The sequence below is a fragment of the Venturia canescens genome, chromosome 9, assembly GCF_019457755.1.
Source record: "Venturia canescens isolate UGA chromosome 9, ASM1945775v1, whole genome shotgun sequence".
In the NCBI taxonomy this organism is placed as follows: Eukaryota; Metazoa; Arthropoda; class Insecta; order Hymenoptera; family Ichneumonidae; genus Venturia; species Venturia canescens.
This window is the reverse complement of record NC_057429.1, coordinates 12,489,268-12,508,875: the sequence shown is the minus strand read 5'-3', so window position 1 is coordinate 12,508,875 and position 19,608 is coordinate 12,489,268. Positions and strand designations below refer to the sequence as shown.

The 19,608-nt window shown below is 43.9% G+C and overlaps 1 protein-coding gene across 3 annotated transcripts in view; it reads left to right on the top strand.

Moving 5' to 3' along the window:
- The window catches only part of ASPP (Ankyrin-repeat, SH3-domain, and Proline-rich-region containing Protein), a 117,098-nt gene that overhangs the window by 33,506 nt on the left and 63,984 nt on the right, over positions 1-19,608 (top strand). The window contains exon 1 of one of the 3 annotated variants that reach the window (XM_043428026.1): positions 13,953-14,088. The exons of the other annotated variants lie outside the window; for them this stretch is intronic. The gene's annotated coding sequence lies outside the window, so the exon portion shown is untranslated. Of the gene's footprint in view, positions 1-13,952; positions 14,089-19,608 lie in introns of those variants that run through there. 3 annotated transcript variants of the gene reach the window in all.

Here is a 19,608-nt window from a genome sequence, read left to right as displayed (position 1 = left end):
CAGGATTCGTTTCTAACGTCGAGTCCGCAACACCGTTGCCCAAGTCGAAGGGGCACGCGATTTGCCCGTCTGACTTTGAGCAGCTGGCGTGCTAGTTAATCGGAGCGGTAGATTGCTTTTGCGAAATTGTAATCGTCGCGTAAATCGTAACCGCAGCGAAGTGACACGAAGAGCGCTCGGTAAAGAGGCAAATTTTCTTCTCGGGTGCGCCCCGCGTCAATTCGAGGCTGCTCGTCTTCTAATAAAATGGTATCGATCCGTCTCTTGAATTTCCCAGAAAATATGCGAGACGTGAACTCGGAATGACGAGAGCGCGCGTGTGTCTCTTGCAGTAATTGCAACTCGGGCGATCTGTCGTCGTGTCACTTGGAACGGAGCCTGAACCGTGCCTGCTAGGAGTATCAGTTATCTACTCTATACCGTCGCGTCAGAGAAATTTCATACGATGCGTGCTTGAAAGGGTGTTACCGCTTGGGTTCATGGCTGGAACTTGAGATACATGGCTGCCGTGCTTACCGCCTTAAATGCGTCGTACTGCAGCATGAATTCATTGGACGATTTCGTCGCTCCTCATTTTCTCATCCGAGACATCGCGGATCCCGCATGAATGCCAAAAGGGAAACAGGGGATGAAAGTGGAAGGAGAAGTTCGCAGTGTTATCTCGCATTCTCCTCCTCGTCTCTTGTCGCGTATCGTGTTCGCGAGTCGAAAGTCGGTACGCAGCGCAAGCGAGAAGGGACAGTTGTTGACCGCAGACTGTGCGGCGGCAGAGCATTGGCCACGGCAGAACCGCGCGACAGGACAAATGTTGTCCGCCGTTGATATACGAGCTTGTGCTCCGTGAAGGAATGGCAGAGTTCCTCGGTAATGCCGCAACTCATGATCCTCGATTCTGCCAGCTTATGTACCACGTGTCTTCATAGTATCGAGCAGTGGGAAGCTCCGCTTGTCTTTGTGAGCAGCCTCTGCCTCGTTCTTGCCATAGTTTGCTCGCCTCAGTACTCCGCCATTCTCCAAGATTGCTCGGCCGTCTGTATACGTGTAGCGTGCTCCGAGGATGCGACCAGCAACGTTGACTTTCTCGTGTATCGGTGCTCGAGGGAATGCCGTCGTGGCTTCTGCTCGCTAGTCCCGCGGCCGGAGCTGAGCTAACGGTCGGTCAGAGTCGTGCTCTGGGATCTCAGATCTCAGGCGACCGGCGGCTAGCAGAAAGCGGGAGAGAGAAGGAGGACTTTGGCTCGGAGCGCCGGTGATGTGCGTTCGATCGTCAAACATCCTCAAACATCGTCATCGTCATTATTTCTGAGCAACAGCGGATTACGCACTCCCATTCTCCCTTCTACGTTGCTTTACTACCTCTCCCCATGAATTTTATTACCCGTAGAATCCTTGACCAAATCCTCGAGCTCAAAGCCGATTAATATACTTGATGGACCGTTATACGTCCGAGTCTACATATCCGCAATTCTTGGTCTGTATAACCCCCTACTAGGAGGTACTCTCGGGCCGCTACGCGCCGGATGTCTCCCACGGTCGCATACGATGTGACCAACGATGCGGAATGCACTGTTAACTACTCCGCACGCGTTGCCATTCTACTCGAGGTGGAATCATACCTGAAACACGCGGGATACCATTTGTATACTCGCCGGACGAGTAGATTGGTTCGTATCGCGGCAGTTACGGAACCGTACGCCGTACGGTTAGGCTCGTACCAGTGCTCGCCCTTGTGCACACGTAGAAACTTCTCCAAACGGCTGCATATCCGCCTGCTCTCATCGCACCACCTGCGTATGCTGCGTTCGCCTGATGCAAACGCCCTCCTCGGCCCTCGCGATAACTTTCACATCAAACATTTTATCATGTGAAAGTTTTTTCGTCATTTTCATTTTTTCTTCGTGGAGAATTTCGTCAGGTCATTGCCGAGTGTGTTGGCACTCGATGGTCAAGTTTCAGGTGGGATGATTTCATCGCTTCGCGTTCATCGATGTCTTCTGTGGCCTCATCTCGTTCAGAGAAAAGTAATAAACTTGTGAAATTATCAAAAGTACTGACACAAGTTTTATCGGAGAATCACAAGCTCCGAAGAGGGCGAGTGGCGTTGGAAAAAATCAATCTGACGATAAGCCAGGATCGGGGCTGAAACGCTTGGCGAAGTGATAACGATCGCTGCAACGAAAGTGCGCTCGAGTTTATCGTACCATGACTGTACCAATTACTTGGCAGAAAATATTTTATTGTTTTGTTGAAAGGAGTTTTCAGCTTGGGTTATAACGAACATTTTCAGAAGCTGCACTACCGTAACGTGAACTTGGGATGAAACGAAGTTTTTACGCTGAAACAGTCCTCGCTAATCGAATCGCTAATTACGACAACGAAGCGCTCCCGCGATTATCATTTTTTTATAGTGAGACTAAATCTTTCAAACGAGTCTTCGAGTTTTTTTAAGGTTCTTCGTACTCGTATGGCACAGTTTTTTTTTAGGAACGGCATGAAAATGGTTTTTTAATTATTGACGTAAATTCATCGAGGCACTAATGAAATAAAACGGTATACAAAAATATGAAGACTTGCACCGTGTAAACCGTAGAAATGACACATTTCGAGTGATCGAAATTACGGACGAAGCTGTTATTTAATACTAAAAACAACTGTTACACTCGTCGCCGCGTTTCAGAGTGTATGACTGTAGATTTTCCCGAGAAGTGTACGGTAAAATTTAATTTATATTTCTCTCGATGTAGCTTTTTGCATCGGTCTGATTCGCGCTTACATCGGCATTGTGTATTTATGTGTGTATTTATCCGGCGTTTATATGTTGGCCTTTCCATAAAACAAGTTTCCTAATTGTTCTCAGGAATGGCTGACTGCATTGCGATTCCATTGAAAATGGCAAAAGAAACTTACTCGCAATAGAGAGCCGGTGATTGTTTTACCGGCAACTGCGAGAAAAAATGTTCTCCGTACGGTCGCGAGAGAGACCCGAAAGAGGTTGATTAACATTTTCTCGACCCAGCAAGCCTGCAGACGCAAAGAGTGAAAAAACCCGAAGGAGGAAAAAAAAGAAGCGGGTTTTGCCGAACGGAGTCCTCGAGATTTATTCCGAGCGCGTTTCCAACCTCGTTGAAAAATCCGTAACGAAATATATCGGTAAAGCAAAAAGATATGAGAGAGCCAGTGTACATTAGAACTTAATCGAAAATAGGACAAAGGGATGAAGAACGAGATCGGTCGCTGGCTCGTGGACAGAGAGAACTGTAATAAAGAACTGATAAAACTCAAATGTGCCGGGAAGAGGAAGAATGGGGCTCCCCGCGCGCTAAGTCACCGACCCCTTGGGAACGAGGAATTCGAAGAGCGAGTGAAACTTTGTGCAATTGATTGTATACGTAGCTCTTCGGATTTCGAAGGACTCCTTAGGACGTGCTCGTTCAACAATGTGTTTAAAGATTTTATCAATTCTTCGATTACCTGCTCCGCGGAAAGTCGGCTTTTGTCGTTGAGCGGAACTCGGACGATCGAGAGAGTCGAATTTAATAAGTAAAAAGTAAGGATACCGATGCGACGAGAGAACTGAACGCATCCGACGCTGCGAGAGCTCTCGCTGAAAGTTTCATCGTGTACTATAGCCGATAGTTCGAAAAGTCAATTTATGGTGTCCATTCTACAGAAGCGACGGTTACAGATCGCGTTTTTCGTTCCGGAAATTCTCTTCGAGATTTCAATTCGTCGTGAGAATTCGGCTGGTCGAACCGCGCATTCTCTGCTCGATGGAGCGCGGCAGTGTTCAATCACACGTTGACGCAATCGCGCACGAGTTTCTGCGTGTTGTAGAAAAGTCTCAAGAGCACAGCGATCTCGTGGACGAAGGGGACTGTATATGTTGACCTCCGGATTGAACTGTTCAACGAAATGAACGAAAATACGAATTGTGAATTCGGCAGTGAACGAAACTGGAGAATGACTGGAATAATTGGAGCAGGCTTCTTGGTATCATTTCGTTGGACTCGAACGTTGCAAACTCCAGCGTCAAGGGCTACCATGGGAATCGGTTATTTTAACAGCAGGTCCGGAAACTCCAACTTTTCGTCTTATCCGCAGTAAAAACTTGAGCCGTCTTGGCCGCGTTTTTCATCTCGTATATACTGGTAATTGCGAGGAATTATTGTGCGATTTGTCGGCTCGGAAAAGTTCCGCGGCCTCGATATCCCTCCGCAATCTTTTAAGGCCGACATGCACCCCGAGCTTTCCAACTTTTAGTTTCATTAGTGGAAAAATCCTTCCGCCACAATCAGTGGGAAAATCGTTTATCGTTAAACGGACACGAGCTACGTCCGTTCGGAATTTTCTCCCCTGGAATCTCCCCAGGCTTTTCGTTGTCGCTTCAGAAGCGTTTTTTGTAGCAAGTCTGCTCCGCTCGAATATACATGACTCTCGACTTTTATTTTCCTCGGGAGAACTGTTTTCTCGTGTATGAAAAGATGTGCTACAGAAATCGACGGAACGGGGCGCGAGAGCATCGGTGAGGCGGGACTGCTTTCCGGGCAGCTTTCTCATCTGTTGCCGCGTTCCTCTGCGCGGCGAGTGTGTCCCATGCTGTCTCTAATATCCGTAGAAAGGTCCCTTTATTCTCATCGACACTCGCGGGATGCAGGAATAACGTCCGGCACAAGGTTGTTATACAGCCGAGCAATCGAACATGTTTTCAGTCGAGCTGCAAGCGGGGTGTGGGAAAACGATGGAGTGACTCGAAGGAGCAGAGTGAGGTGAGTGGGGCAAAATACCAGAGGCATTCTTCGCGTTGTGTTCGTGCTTTTTAGCCGGCGGCTGTTTCCTGCCTCTGAAAAAAGACCCGGCTCTTTTATCTGCTGCGTTCTCTCCTCCTGGCTTCGCCTCTAGCTATCGCTAGAATGTCCCAAATAGAATTTAGAGTGTGCCAGGGAGCGACTCGAGGGAAAAACCCTCTTACAGGCTTCCAGACACACCGAAACGACACCCGCGGTTGTCGTGTCGCAGGCGCTACGAGGAGAGCGAGAAAGAGAGCTCGAGTGCAGGGTTATAAAGGGTTACAGAACAACGGACAAAGATTCTGGGGGTCATGGGGTTAATCGGTGAGACTCTTTTCCAGGCGGGCTTTCTGAGAAAAGATTTCTCACGAGGTCCATGTATTTTGGATCGTGGATGATAGCAGACCTTCGTAAAAACGGAGAGCCAGAAGTGTGAGGCAATAAAGAGCGGCAACGAGGGACCACGAACTCCCATGAATAAGCTTCGAAGCCCTCTTCAATGTCATTAAAAACACACCGTCCGCGCAGGCGGGAAACGAGCGAAACTTCCACGACAGGCCATAGGAACGAATATCTTACAGTTGTTTCTTCTGCTTTATTCGGGAGTCTGGCATTACTAGAGCGCTTTATATGCCTATGGCGTCCAACATATTGATTCTTATATTCGGTTAGGGGAACACAGGCCTTGTAAACTTTTCTCACTTTCCCTCTTTCTTTCTCGTCCCTCGCCTCGTAACGTCCGTTCGCAGCGAGAAAGTGGAACCGAGTACAGTAGCGAAAACGGGATGGCAGAAATTTATGTACATCGGATTGGCTGGTCCAACTTGTTGGACCGTAGGGTAACCAGACCTTATTGTTTCGGCCATTAGTTTTCATCTCTCAGCTTGCGCGCCACTCCCCCGTCGCCCCGCCTCCCTCTTAACTGTATTTCGCAAGCTTTTACACTACCACTGTCTTTTCCGTATGCCCTTCAAAAGGAGTGGAATCTTTTCGAGTCGAAGGGAAAAGCTCCGGCGAAAGAGGGCAACAGGGAAACGCGTATTAGCCGAATTTCTCATCCCCCATGATTCCTCAGGGTCGTTTCATATGTCACGTGTGTTGGAGTAGGCCGTCTCGAGGATCAAGACTTTGAGTAGCTCCTTTTATGACCCCGTAACCCTCCGATGAACCATATTGCCGGAGCTTCCCTCCAAAAGACACGATGACGTATCCGTCCGGAGGAAAACGAAACACTATCTTAGCGACACGAGCACAATATCTCCTTCTCCTCTCGAGAAACGTTCGAGCGTGCTGCGCCAGCTTCTCTTATATTCCACTCACAAAAAGTACAGACACCCCTTCGATCACTTTGGAAATTTATTCTCTGTGATTCGCCCTTTCTTATCGTACAACTGTTGGGTTATTTTCGATCGGAGCGAGTTATTATAATAATTCGAACGCTCGTATACACGTGTGTAGAATATTTTATTTATTTATCAGATTGAACTGCTCGGCCCTCGTTACTCTTTTCGGCGTCGTGTCTCTCCGTTTATACATATAGATGACGTGCCTCATAATGACGATAGTACAGAGATGGTCTAGAATATTTGTTACACAACTGTGGATTTAATACGAGAAATCTGCCGAAAATATGCCAATAAACGAAGATGCCGACTTTCTGAAAATCCTCGTCATATATGTATTTTCCATAGATCGTAGAATATACGCGGACGTGATTCATTATGATTTGTGTCTCGCAGAGCTTCGTGCGATATCGAAAACACGAAGCTTCTCACGATTATGCCGTTTGTACTCGGCGATCGAGATTGATCTTTACGGTCGCTCGCGAGTCTCCCCGATCGGACGATCGGCTCGAGCGCGCCTCTCAGGAATGAAGAAAAACCGGGGATTTTATCACGATTTCACCTCTCCGGGCACGCCAGAAAAGAAAGGATCTCCAATTTTAAGGCGCGCTCATTTTCTCTTTCCTCGTTCGAACTCGCCGCGACCGCCGTATCATCTCGAACACTTCTTCCGATCATATACTATAAATAATCTATATAATAAACGACTATAAATTGGAGATAGTCGCGCATCGAGCATCGCAGCACCAATTAGATCGCATAAATTTCTCTCAATGTCTGTTTCTCTCATTTATGTTAGCCCCATTTTATCGCGCGCGCGCGCGCTAAACCTGTACGTGTAATTAGAGAAATTGAGAGACTCTCGAGTGATCTACGACTCCGCAGGTTAGTCGCTTCGGTGGATACGCTCTGCCGATCTTATTCCTAGTAAGGCTCGGTACGTGCGCAAGAGTGAAAGATCGCGTGTTTTGACCAACGTTTACTCCCTGAACGAGACATCGAAAATGGTAAAGGCAAGACTGCTGAATTCCTCTCCTTCTTTTCAGCTTTCCTGTACTTCTCGTTGTTGATGATCCAAGTGCGCATGCTGCAATCATCTTCCATTAGAAAATATCAAGCGCAAAGTTCGAGCAATCAAGTGCATCAGAAATTATGATTCCAACTATTAAGGAAGCAACTGAACTTTTTTGAACTTTTCATGATCAGAGAAAGGATTAAAATTTATTCCCGCAATTATTAAAATTATGTGTCACTTATTTGGTGAGATTGATCAATTTTTCAAGCAAATTGATCAATTGAAGAAGCAAAATGTGACAAGAGCCATTTTCCTCAAATAAGTGTTTTCTTTTTCCATTCTCAAGTCACTTTCACCGCGGTAACAAGGTTTTCTCAAGACATCATTGATATTTAAAAACATTCTATTTTATCATTCTCGTTTTTGGCTCTCTAAAGTTGAGACGTTTCTATTTCATTAAATCGAAATGGTAGCACCGGAAGTGTGCCTGCCACAAGAGCCCTTACAAAAAAGGTGATTTTCCAACTCTTAAAGTTGGAATTTTCGAATTCCATTAGATTCGCGTGAGCTTCCTTAAGGCGAAATATTCGTTCGGAAAGAGGCTTTGGCTCAAAACCGCGTTTTATGATTGCGAGTCATTATTGTCGTCGAGTTCATTATTTTCTACTGCCATTCTGACATTCGTGTAATTCAGTCGTATCGTCGTTGCATAATCAACATTTAACGGAACCGTCGAATGGGAAAGTTAGATTCAAAGTCATCGAGCTGCCGATCCCCAAATGGCTCGCTGGGCACGAAGCAGTTATCAGCGTGTTTTAGTCGTATTATCACTCCTGCTCTCGTGTAATTCAGGCTCAAAATATTAAAACATGAGTTATCGAATATTATAAATGGAGTATCATTTACGAGGGCGGATTGGCGAACGCCGCCAGGCCTCGGGGCGGTTAGCTCGGCGCCCCGGCTCGCTACCTTCCGGTTGCGTGTTGTTGCTATCGCGTTGTCACGACGACCGCCACCGGTTGTTCAATAAAAGCTAAATTATGAGGAAACTCCCCGGCTGGCGTTGTTTCCATCGCATTCCCTTCAGGTAGTCTTGAGTCGCGAAGCGCTGGTCGCGGATGGATTGTAGCGACCTCGGGGCGGGGATGTGTTGAGTCACGATCTGTGACACACGCCGTGAAATGGTCGTCGAACCGCAAATGTCTGTGATGTGGCTTAAGCAAGTTTGTTGGCTTCGGCCAGTCTCGTGGGCTTGCGATTCAGGAAAGGCAAACTAAGAAGTGAGCTTGTTCGCTTCCCGGAGTTTGACGGCGGCTTTGAATCATTCCTCATCGCTCGACCCGCGACGATAATCATTTATTAATTATCGGAAAATCAGTTGCTTCGATGAGGACCGCCTTTACGTAGATTCTCTCGCCCTGGTGTACATCCCTCGCGTAGCCGCCTCGAGATTTATTCTCTTTTACATCAATAATTTTTCATCCTCGCTCCGAACAGCTTTCCGAGAGCTTTCGGCGGGCCCGTGCAAGAACAAAAGGTTCGCCGGGAGGTTTAAGCGGTGAAATAAAGAACGAGAATTTATTGCGCCTGGTCGTGCGGGACCAGGAGAGAAGTCTCGAAACAAAGAGGCTCTGCGCGGCTCGTGCGGTAAAGCGCGAGGAGAATCGATAAAAGAAATGAAGCGCCGTACGCTTTCTGCGGAGTGACGCGCCTTCGTACGAATATGGGACGAGCATAAAAGCAGGCTCGAAAGTTTGATCGCGCAGGGAGTTAATACGGGCATAATAATTCGAGGTGGATCAAGTGCGAAAGCAGGACGGACACTCGAATGCAGAAGCTTTGCTTTCCCAGTTAATACCGTTGGCCAATTTCGTCGGGAGTTTTCCTTTGTTTTGCCTCATTACCATTACCCTTAACGAGTCTTCTCAGCGCGAGAGCAGCGACTCGGCTCCGTGCACCGCGTACTTTATGAAAGAGGGTCGCCCACGGACAATTGGAGGGTCGAAAAACAAACCTGTACTGTGTTAATAATCGCATATCGAGAGTGGAGGAGAATGAGGCAGAGAAGGGCAGAGCGGGAGTCATAAAAGAGATGAGATTGTGTGATGAAAAGGAGGCAAAACTAGGAGGGTAGCCGGCTCGTTACTAACACGGGTTATGGGTACAAAAAAATTATTACCTCCACGCACTTTCAGCTGTTTTTCATTGCTTTTATACTCCGCCCAAAGCTCGAGTTCAGCTCGCTCGGAAAAACAAGTGGCCGGGACGCTGTTTTGCCAGGTCAAAGGTCGAAGATGTTTCATCGAACGTTTAAGCTCTCTCAATCGTGCATACCGTGCTGAAAAGAACTGCTGCGAATACTCCTCTCGATATTCAACTTTTTTCCACATTTCCTATATACTCGCATCGGTTTATTTCTAGTGTCACCGAGAATTCTTAAACCCGCTCCTCACTCCGTCCTCTTTCTCGCTCTCAACGAATCATTTCTGCCCCACCGTCATCGATTTATTCAAACATTTTCTTCACTCCGTCGCTTCTTCCATACCACGCGCTCACTCCTTTTTCTCTTTTATTAGAATACACGCATAAAAATGATTAGTGATGGAAAACACATGCAGTAGCATTTGTTTCTCCGTAGACTTCGATCGAACGCCACCAACTTTTCCATTCTTTCTCGCTTCCTTTCTCTCTTTTGCTCTCCCGTAGACCTTTCGAGCACGGCAATCAACAGGATGCTATTCGAAAGCCTTAATTAACTAGATTCGCTTCCTTGTGCGCTTCGCTTTTTATTTTCCAGTCAAAGAGACATGATCGCAATATCAAGTGCGGGAAATCGGATGATTTTGTTTCATTCGAATGTGCTTTTATATTTTTTTTCTATCTGATATATAAGAATGGGGAGTTATTCTTAAAGAAATATGGAACTTTGTTCAGGGACCTTGTTCTGTACCCGAAACGCTTCCGGACATTTATTTTTACCGAATTCTTTGAACCCGAATTTCCGAAACGGTTACCGAAATGCTCAGCGATTTGATGATCGAAAGATTATATTTTTAAAAATAAAACTGCAAATCTTCTTTAATTGTTGTGACTTTCAGGTTTTTCTGTTGATTAGCCTCGGTAGCCACGTCTCTCGCGGCGATTTTTCGTCCTTTTTAATACCCAGGAAATATAAAGTTCTCTTTCCAAGCTACGAACTCTGCGTTTGTGGTCTTTGTACCGTTTATTTTCTTTGTCGCTGCACTCGTTCGTGCTCCTTTTTTCCCTTCTGCCCCAACCTCATAATTCTTTTTGCATCTTTCCTATTCCCGTTTTTGCAGCATCGTCATATCTCGATCTGTCCAAATTTTTTTCCCCATACGACTGTATTTCCTGGACAGTCTTTATTCGTATGACTGTATCCCGGTTTCTCTGCCCTCGAATTCCCGTGGGCAAACTTTTGCCATATTTGACCGTCTTCTATCTGCTCGATCCAGAGCTGCTTTCATTCCGAATCCCTATTTCGTGGGAATATCGTTCAAAATTCCCCTAATTTCTCCTTCGTCATATTTTTGACCTCCGACTATCCTTATCTCCGCGTTTTTTTCCTATATGGAAGAGCTCCGAGTAATTTTTCTTATCTGTATAAGCTTGTCGCGTCGTGTGTTTCTCCTTCAATCCTTTTGTATTCGCTGTTTTTCTTCTCAATGTTAGAATCTCTGGTCGTTACAGCATCCGGGTTTTTTGGGAGAGCAGTAATCAGACTTTAATTACTATTTCAAACTTCCATTCAGCATCGGTCTGTGCAGCGTGCGACCCTTGTCCATGCATCTGCGACGAAAGGAAACTGCAATTTCGAAGTCCTCTTTTCGATTCCATCTTTGCCTTCCACTTCAGCTTCCCCCCTTACCGAGTAGAAGTATCGTTGTTTTATTTATGTCGATTGTAAATTTGTCCTCCTCGATGATGTGTTTTTTTTCTCGGTCCTTCCCCTTCGTCTGCCGTCGAGGCTGCGTGTTCCTCAAACTTCAATACAAAAAATGTATAGCCTTCCTCATCTCTCGCGTTTCCCGCACATTCCCGAATCGCGTTATCATCCTGTACAGAAATGCTAAAGACCGACAAGCCGAAGGAGAAAGCCTGCGACACTCCTCTTGTTGTGGAAAAAATTGTTTTCACTTTTTTTTCTCTTCTGCCCCCTTTTCGATAACGTTTTCCGTTTTGTCATATTCTAATCATCGATTTTCGACGATCACTCTTGCCTCTCACCCTTCTTTAATATTCTTCGATATTTTCATTTGCTATACTGAAGTCTACGAGCTCGAAATTGAGGAAAAGTTTCCACTCCAAAGAAAAGACTGGAGAAAAAATCGTGTGACGAAGCTAAACTATTTTTATGGAAATCCAAACGGAAAGTGAGGCTCGATATCCTTTATTTGAGAATATCCAAAAAAACGAAAAAAAATCGTTATTTTGCGGAGAAAACCGTGTCATTTCTCAGCGAAAATTTGGTGTTCTTGATCGAAAAACATAGGAAATGAAAATGCTCTTGCGGTGTGCTCTTCCATTAAATCATCATTACACCGACACGATATTCCACCTGAAATTTATGGCAGATCGTGAACTTTCTTTTCCTGAAAGATTCATTGGGATCGGTTGAGCAGCTCTTGAGTTTATCGCGAGCGTACGAACGTCCTCCCAGCAACTTTCAGTTACGAATACGGTCGATATGATTTCTTTTATTAGAAAATAATAGTTGAGGGAAATTGTGTAGCTGCGTTGAAAGATACGAGCGGCATGATGAGCGGTCCCATTCATCGAAATCCTCCGGTATTTTTGTCAAACGAACATTTTTTTGTCTACCTCCGGAAGTTTCTCTTGATTTTTTTCTTCGGCCCCTGCGACATCGTTTTTTTCGTCAGGGGCTGGAAAACGTTGAGCGACAAAGTTTGAAAACCCTCTCGGGGATAGCGCCCCGATCCCCATCCTCAACAATTCATTAAGGGGACAAACATTTGAGCAGTCTAATGGCGAGAAGTTGCGAGGCGGATACTGATAATAGTTTTGAAAAGTGGAGGGCGAGACGTTCCACGTTGAAACGTTTGATGAACACGCCTCGGAGTAGCATGGACGGAAGCGTGCATGCGAATCCTTCTCACGACGTTTCCAACGGCGTGCACCAAGTTGGTGATTTATGTACGTTGAGCAGTCGCAGTAAACTATTTGTTTTCCACTCCCCCGCATGCTTTTTCCTCTCCAAATATAAATAACCTGAAATAAATTTTCCTCAAAAATGAACTGACTTGCGACACTTTAATTAGTGGCCATTTTTATGGCTCCTGCTCGAACAGCATGCGCAGCAAGTACTGAAAGTCGAACGAGAATCGTGTCAATGACACTCGTATACTGGAAAAAAACACTTTCGTCAATCAGGTCGCGTGATTAGGATCGAGACGCAGGCCTAGTTCACCTTTTCCTCATTACCTCTCGGAGCACTAAACCTGTAAAACATAATTTGCTAATTCCACAAGGAAATTATATATTTTCAAAAAATTAATAAATGCAGGGTAAGTGCTTGGCCTTGGCTTCGATTCCTTTTACGATACTCGTCATTTCCAATTATCGCGATGGAAAAAATAAAAGAAATCTTTCTTCTTGATTTGTATATTTCAAGTGTTCTTGAGCCAAACGGTAACGGGACTAGGAACTTGCACGAATCCTGGTAGCTTTTTTCCTTATACACGACAATCGTTAGGAGTCATTTTCAATTTGAATTAGCATTGAATCGAATATCGAGAGTTATTTGATGAAAATGAAATCGACAGTCGCTTGTAAAGCAAAGCTTCTGCCTTTCGCAGAAGAGATCGAGTGCTGCATGAAAATACAGACACAAATCGTGACGCTGATACATTTTCAGAGATTGTTATAGGAAAAGTTGATCCGAGTCTCTAAAAAAGAAGGAATGGCATGCGAGATTCCGAGCACGCCTTCGTTCGATTTCAATTTTAACAGAAGATTGACACTGACATTAAAGGAGTGACGACAGCCAATCGTGGCTGTTGATCAAGCCTGAGTGGCGCACTCGTGATCGACTGTCATTAGATTGATTTCTCGTGAACGATGAACCCGAGAGAGAACGAGCGTATAATTAATAACCTTTTCAGAATTTATCGATCGAAAGATTATTCAAAGTTTTTTAGTAGCTGTGAAAATCGTTGCTCGAAATCGATCCTTATTTTATTATCGTGCAAAATAGCAAGGTCGTGAAGTAATAAGGCTCGAAGTGAAGCTTTTAGGGACTTTTCCTCGTACCCAGAAGAAAAACATCGTGCACTTTACGAGTTTATTTCTTTTGGTTGGCTCGCAAGAGGGAAACGCGCGGCGGCGGAGTGGTAATATCGAGAAACGTTAGCCTCGCTGAGTTTTTTTATTTCCGTTGTGTTTTTTCTTCTTTTCGTACTAATAGAATGCTCCGACTGTTCATAACCGGCACGCTTCGAGCTCTTTGAAAACGTATGTGTGCTTACACGAGTATTGAAATAAACGAAACCACCCTCGAACTTTTACACTCGGCGAACGAGGCGCGCACACTCTTATCAACATATTCGTACATGCTCGCTCAACTGGTGCAACAAACCACCACTTTTGTCTCCCTCGTAAGCGGGGGAGGATGACTCGGCGATTCCCGGAACGGACTCGGTGGTCTTCGGTTAAGCACACCGAAGTGAGAGCGAGAGAAAGAGCGGCAGCGAGAGAGAGAGAGAGAGAGCAAGATAAAAGCGCCAAGAGAGAATCGTGTGCCGCGAGAACGTGCAGTTCGTACGGGACCGCGAACACGTAAACGTCCGCTCTTCGTGTACGAACATCATCGCGTTTTACCTGCAACCGTTTTTCTTTTCTTTTTCGACTCACTATCACTGATCGCTGAACTCAACAGCGACCTCGTTCCATGTGTGACCAGCGAGTATATTATCACTCATTTTTCAATATCAAAATTAATTTAACGATCTAAACGCTTACAACGAAATAATAAACCAATGCGCGGTATAACAGCGCTTTTATTCGAACGGCTCGAACATCCAAGTTCTGAAAACGTGCTCTCATTTTCTCGTTCAACGGGTTCGGGAATTGCTCATTTTTGTGTCGAATTCGATTTCTCTTTGTCGAACATTTTATTAATTTAAAAAAATGTTTAGTTTTTTTAACAATTGATTTTTTTATCAAGTTCAGACGTCACGCGATGAAATCGCTTTTAGGATTCGTGTGATTTTTTTGTATTTTTTTTTTTTTTTTAATCATTTCGAATTCTGCACAGTCTTTTTAGGGAGCGTAATAATCGAGAGGCAACAAATCTGTTTGATTTAACCGAGACGTTGATCATCGATAAGTAACATTTCGCGGGTGAAAGTTGTGGAGCTTCCCCGAGACGAGAATCAGAAAATAAGAGAAAGAAAACGCGTTGACGGGCAGTTGAATCGAAGATCTAACGATGAGTTACGATCCATCCGCGCGATAGCCGCTCGCGAAACAGGTGCAACAAATTAACAACTTTGAACGAAGTTCGAGCTCGAGTTCCGTTCTCTCGCTTCGTCAAATTTCAAAGTCCTCGCGTCGGTTGCCAACAGTGATTAACTAATTGTTTCTCCGATTCGACTGAACACCTTCTAAGGCTGCGCATTTAATCCCATTCGACAAACGCGTGCAGCACTGAAACTCGTTCCAGGGGAAGTGAAAATATTTGGCTACCGAATTAAAAGAGTTTTAGACACGTTTCAAATGTCCTCGAGCGTGTATAATTAAGTCGTGAATACAATTTTCAAATAACATTTGACAGATCGTCGAAGGGTGAGTGCTCTTCAGCTCAAACTCGTGCTCCATTCAAGCTTCCCGAACATCAAACAATTTTAACTCGCTGTTCATACGACCGGAAAGGAAAATAATGTCGGAAACTGCACACCCTCAGTGGTGGAACAAACATTGGTAAACCGTGGAAAATCGTAGCGGAAACTAAACGAAATCTCGCGATCGAAAAGCCGTTTTTAATAGGATCATTAAAATCTGTGATCGGAGGGCGAAGTGAACAATCGAATTTGCATTCACACTGCGATAACTCGGCGTAACTAAATTCATGATCCCGCTCCGAAAACGTGAGCCGGGGATTTCTCTATCAGAGAATATACCGCGAAGAATATAATTGCAGGCATCGATGAAGTTTCCATTAAACTATCGAAACTTCCATCCGCGAGAAGCCTCGAACCGTTTTATCAGTGACGCGTGACCGATCGATCAGCGAATCTCTTTACGCAGCTCCAATTATTTTTATCTCACTCGGTCAACAAAAAAAAATCATTGGCTGTCGCATTAAACGGTAACGAGATATTAATTTCCATCGTTAATCCACGAGGCAGGGATTCATCGAACGATCATTCATTTCGATCATCGATCAGGACAATCATCGAAGTTCGTGCATACTCAAACCGAGCGATTCTAACGGTATCGAACAGATTTTTGCGTTCTGTACTCCCTGCTGGGTGAAAAGACTTTGAAAATTGAATTCGATAGGAAACTCGTGACATTCGAACTTACGAGAAGGCGATACAGCACTCGAGAAATATTTTATTTCATCCGTTTTGCATTCCCATGATTTTCTACATTTTTTAAATAATTTTTAGCCCGACAGAGCGAGAGCGCGTCTCTTGGTGAATCTCGTCGCTGATTTATTGATTCAAATCGTCAATTGAACAGTCGTCACAACAAGTTCGCTTATGCGTCTGGCTTCGAATTAGTGAAGCAAAATCGAACCGCGAAACGTTCCCTTTCAATACACGCAGCTTCGGTTCATTGTTAATCACGAATCTTTATCCCGGCGTCACATGGTTATAATTTTTTTTAAATTAAAAATGTCAAGCGTCCCTTGATTTTTCCGTTGATTCTGCAGTGAACGGTTTTATAGAATAAATGAAAAATATGGAAAAACACACCAAATCGATTCAATATTTCGAGATCATGTGAGTTTTTTGAAGCTCTCGTGCATTTTCGAATGCGCGGTCAGAGTATAAAGATGATCAAAATTATCGTTACTGAGTGCAAAGCGCAAATTTTCTCGAAAATAACATAAAATTTCAATATTTTATTTAATTTTTCTCTATTTATCACTGAGGTTTATTCACGAAATAAAATTTTATTCAACACACACAAGAAATTTTACACGACTTTTAAATTTTATTTTCAATTTATACTTTAATGAAAAAATGCTATTTGCCGAAAAATTTTGAATAAATTCGTTGTTCCTCGTTCCGTTTCTGTAACGAAAATGTTAATTTTTGTTTTCATTTTCTCCCTGCGAAGGGAATTGAATGCACAAAAGACTGCTCAAATTGTCGTTCACCGTGTGAAATATCTTTACAACGGTTGACATGACACCACGCCACATTATGAATATAACACTTTGACGCGAAATATTCTCCCTGCAGAGTGAATAATGCTCATGGCGTTGAGAATTGGTGGCTTTTATCGGCGATAATGAAGCAAACAACGCGTTTCACACGTTACGAGGGGCTTTGTTTTCGCTAACATACGTACCTGTGAGACTGTACAGGGAATGGTTGAAACCCCCCCTCCCCAAATCGTTATGGTACGATGCCAACCTGTCCAGATTTATCGGATTAAGTCTTTATAAGCCGCGCTATCGGCTGCCCCGTAAACCTCGTTTTCCGCGGGGGTTATAAACCTGTTGATTTTATATTCAGCAGTCTCTTCTTCGTTTTCGTAGGAAGGCTGGCCGGGAGATAGAGTTGAATAAAATTAGTGGATGGCAAATAATAGCGAACAATGCGTCGGGACGTTGCCATTTTTTTCGACAGTATAATCCCAAAGAATTTCAATCTCTCGCATTTTAAATGTGTAAGCAACGAAAACATCGTATTTCGAGCAGCAGATGTGGCAGGAGGAGCTCAACTGTCATAAAAACGGTTCGAGTTTAAATGCCTCAAAAGCGCTCGAAATACTTCGGGAAATGCAAAAGTAATTGAATCGGTCTGGGAATCGAAGAAGTTGATTGAAAATTCGTCGAAAATGTTTCCGACACTCGTGTCGTTTTAAGGCAGTGAGAAATATTGTGGTTCTCGATATTTTTAAAGGTTCCAATCTCCACGTTTATTCCTATATACGGAGAGTAAAATTATTCTTCGTTCGAACAAAATCCCGTTTAGTTGAGCGAAACGTTTAGTTCAACTATTTAGTTTATCAACTGTTTAGTTGATATTTTTTAAAAGAATAGACTCGAACCTACCGTTGTTCGTCGAAAAGTTTTGGGCTTCGTGCTGAAGATGAAAAAAGCATTTTGGGGGATCCTCGCGATGCAAACTTCGAGCTCGTTAACTATTCGGTAAACTTGAAAAGTCTTTTCGACATGCAGAGAAAGCCCGAGGGCTTACCAGCATATTTAAAACTCCAAATGCTCGAAGAATCTCAAGATTCATTTAAAAAATTGAAAAATCAATCAAACAGCCGATCACTCATCACCGAAACATCTTAAATACTCTAAAGTATTCTAAGATTAATCGAACGACATCTCACATAACGGTAATTAAATTAGGAAATTATAGAGCAAAATATATAATGCGACGAGGCAGCAGACTGAATTTGGTGTGAGGCTGAAAAATAAACAAGAACAGAAACGCAACGTCTGAATATATCCCATTAGCAAACTGGTGATTCGAGGGGTCAGGGGAAAATCCTTCGGGCAACGATCGAATTTTTAATTAACAGTTAATTGGGATACTGGTTCGAAGATCTTGGTACGCTCGTCGGGGCGGAGGAAGAGAAAAAGAGAGTTAAATTGGCATAAATTATTGGGACCGAAAGAGACGAGCATGAAGGGAATTATCGATTGCATTAAATTCCCTCGGCTCCTCGTACGTTATTTTGCCATAGTCACAAATTACCGGGTTCAACCGACCGAAAGGTTACTTTATTTTCGTTCCTCCGTGTGTATTTTAGGCGTGTGGCGTAATTATAAATAAACATTATAGTCGATATCGGAGACAACTGGTGCTCCAGGACTGCAATGATAATAGTTTTCGTTCGTTTTTCCCAGTGCCCCAGTTCGTTTTCATCAAAAAAGCAATACTTTGTGAGCAGTACGTATATACGATAAAAAGGGGAATAAACGATTTTCGAGCCGTCGTAGGATGAAAGCTTTATTCAAAACAGAGCATTTCGTTCCACAGTCGAGAGTCTCTGGTCAAACAAAAAGGTTAAAAAAAGACGAGACTTTCTAGCAGTAATAAGGCTCAACAAAAATGATGGCAAATAGAAATAATGAAAAAAGCGTCGACACAAGCGACAGTGCTTGGGCTGAGCGAGGAAAAAGTTTTGGAGAACTCCATTTCACTTATGTCGTTGCTGCAGCGTCTATTGAGAGGCTGCGTAGCAACTTTTCCTCCAGTCAATTTTGACTCCGTACGGAAGCATCTTGTATCCAGAGGTTGTCGCCAGTTAATTGGATCGATCCACTCCCGATTCGATTTCAAGATCGTTCAACAACTTTATCCTCCCTTTAAAGTCATCGTAGGAACGCGCGCCCGGCCCCGTCCACGTTGAAGTATCGTGAGCGCAGCAAAACTTTCGATTGAGCGACAAACAGGGAAAATAATTCATCCCCATCGGAATGATCGCACAGAGGAACGTGTAAGACCCGCGGAAATTTTAGCCACCGGGGAATTCGACGTTTACGTGCTCCAATCGCCAGGACGACGAGATCGCTCGGAAATGGAAACTTGTGAATGCTCCTGCGAGTATGAACGCTACAAATGTCCATGCACACACATACGTGCTTATGCATGGACACAATTCTCCTGACAAATCCGATAGTCGAGAGGGATTGCCCGGAGAAAAGCTGCTCTTTGCATACTAAATTAAACCCCCGCTGTCACAACCTCGAGAACGATTGTTAGGATTCGTGATCTCTCTGACTAGAAACAAACATTTGTATACTTTCGTGCATCCTCGTAATAGCCAAGCTTTCCAAACGACCATTGCACAACAAAGTATGCAAACATTGGAGTAAATAACGCGTCATTAAAATATAAACAATGCTAGTCAACGTGAATTTCTAGTCGTTAATTATGATTTTCGTAACTTTGAAGTTGCGATTACGTAAAGTTTAGAAAAAAAGTTGTCCAATCTATTGAAATTTGTTCACACTGCGAGCGCAGTATCGAAGTTTGTTTTTCCACGAAGCTGAAGTTTGCAACGTTCCGGTCCAACGTATTTAAAACATTATGGAGATTGATTAATGGAGATTGAAAAACTACGAATTGCAAATTCGGTAGGGGAACGAAAATTGTAGAATTATTGGAATTGTCGGACAGTTTTTTTAGATCGCATTTCAAAAATTAATGCTTTTGACGGTTCAATCGAAGCATTGAATAACTTTAAATAACGTTCTACCAAACTCTAAAATTTTTCCTCCGAGGAAAGT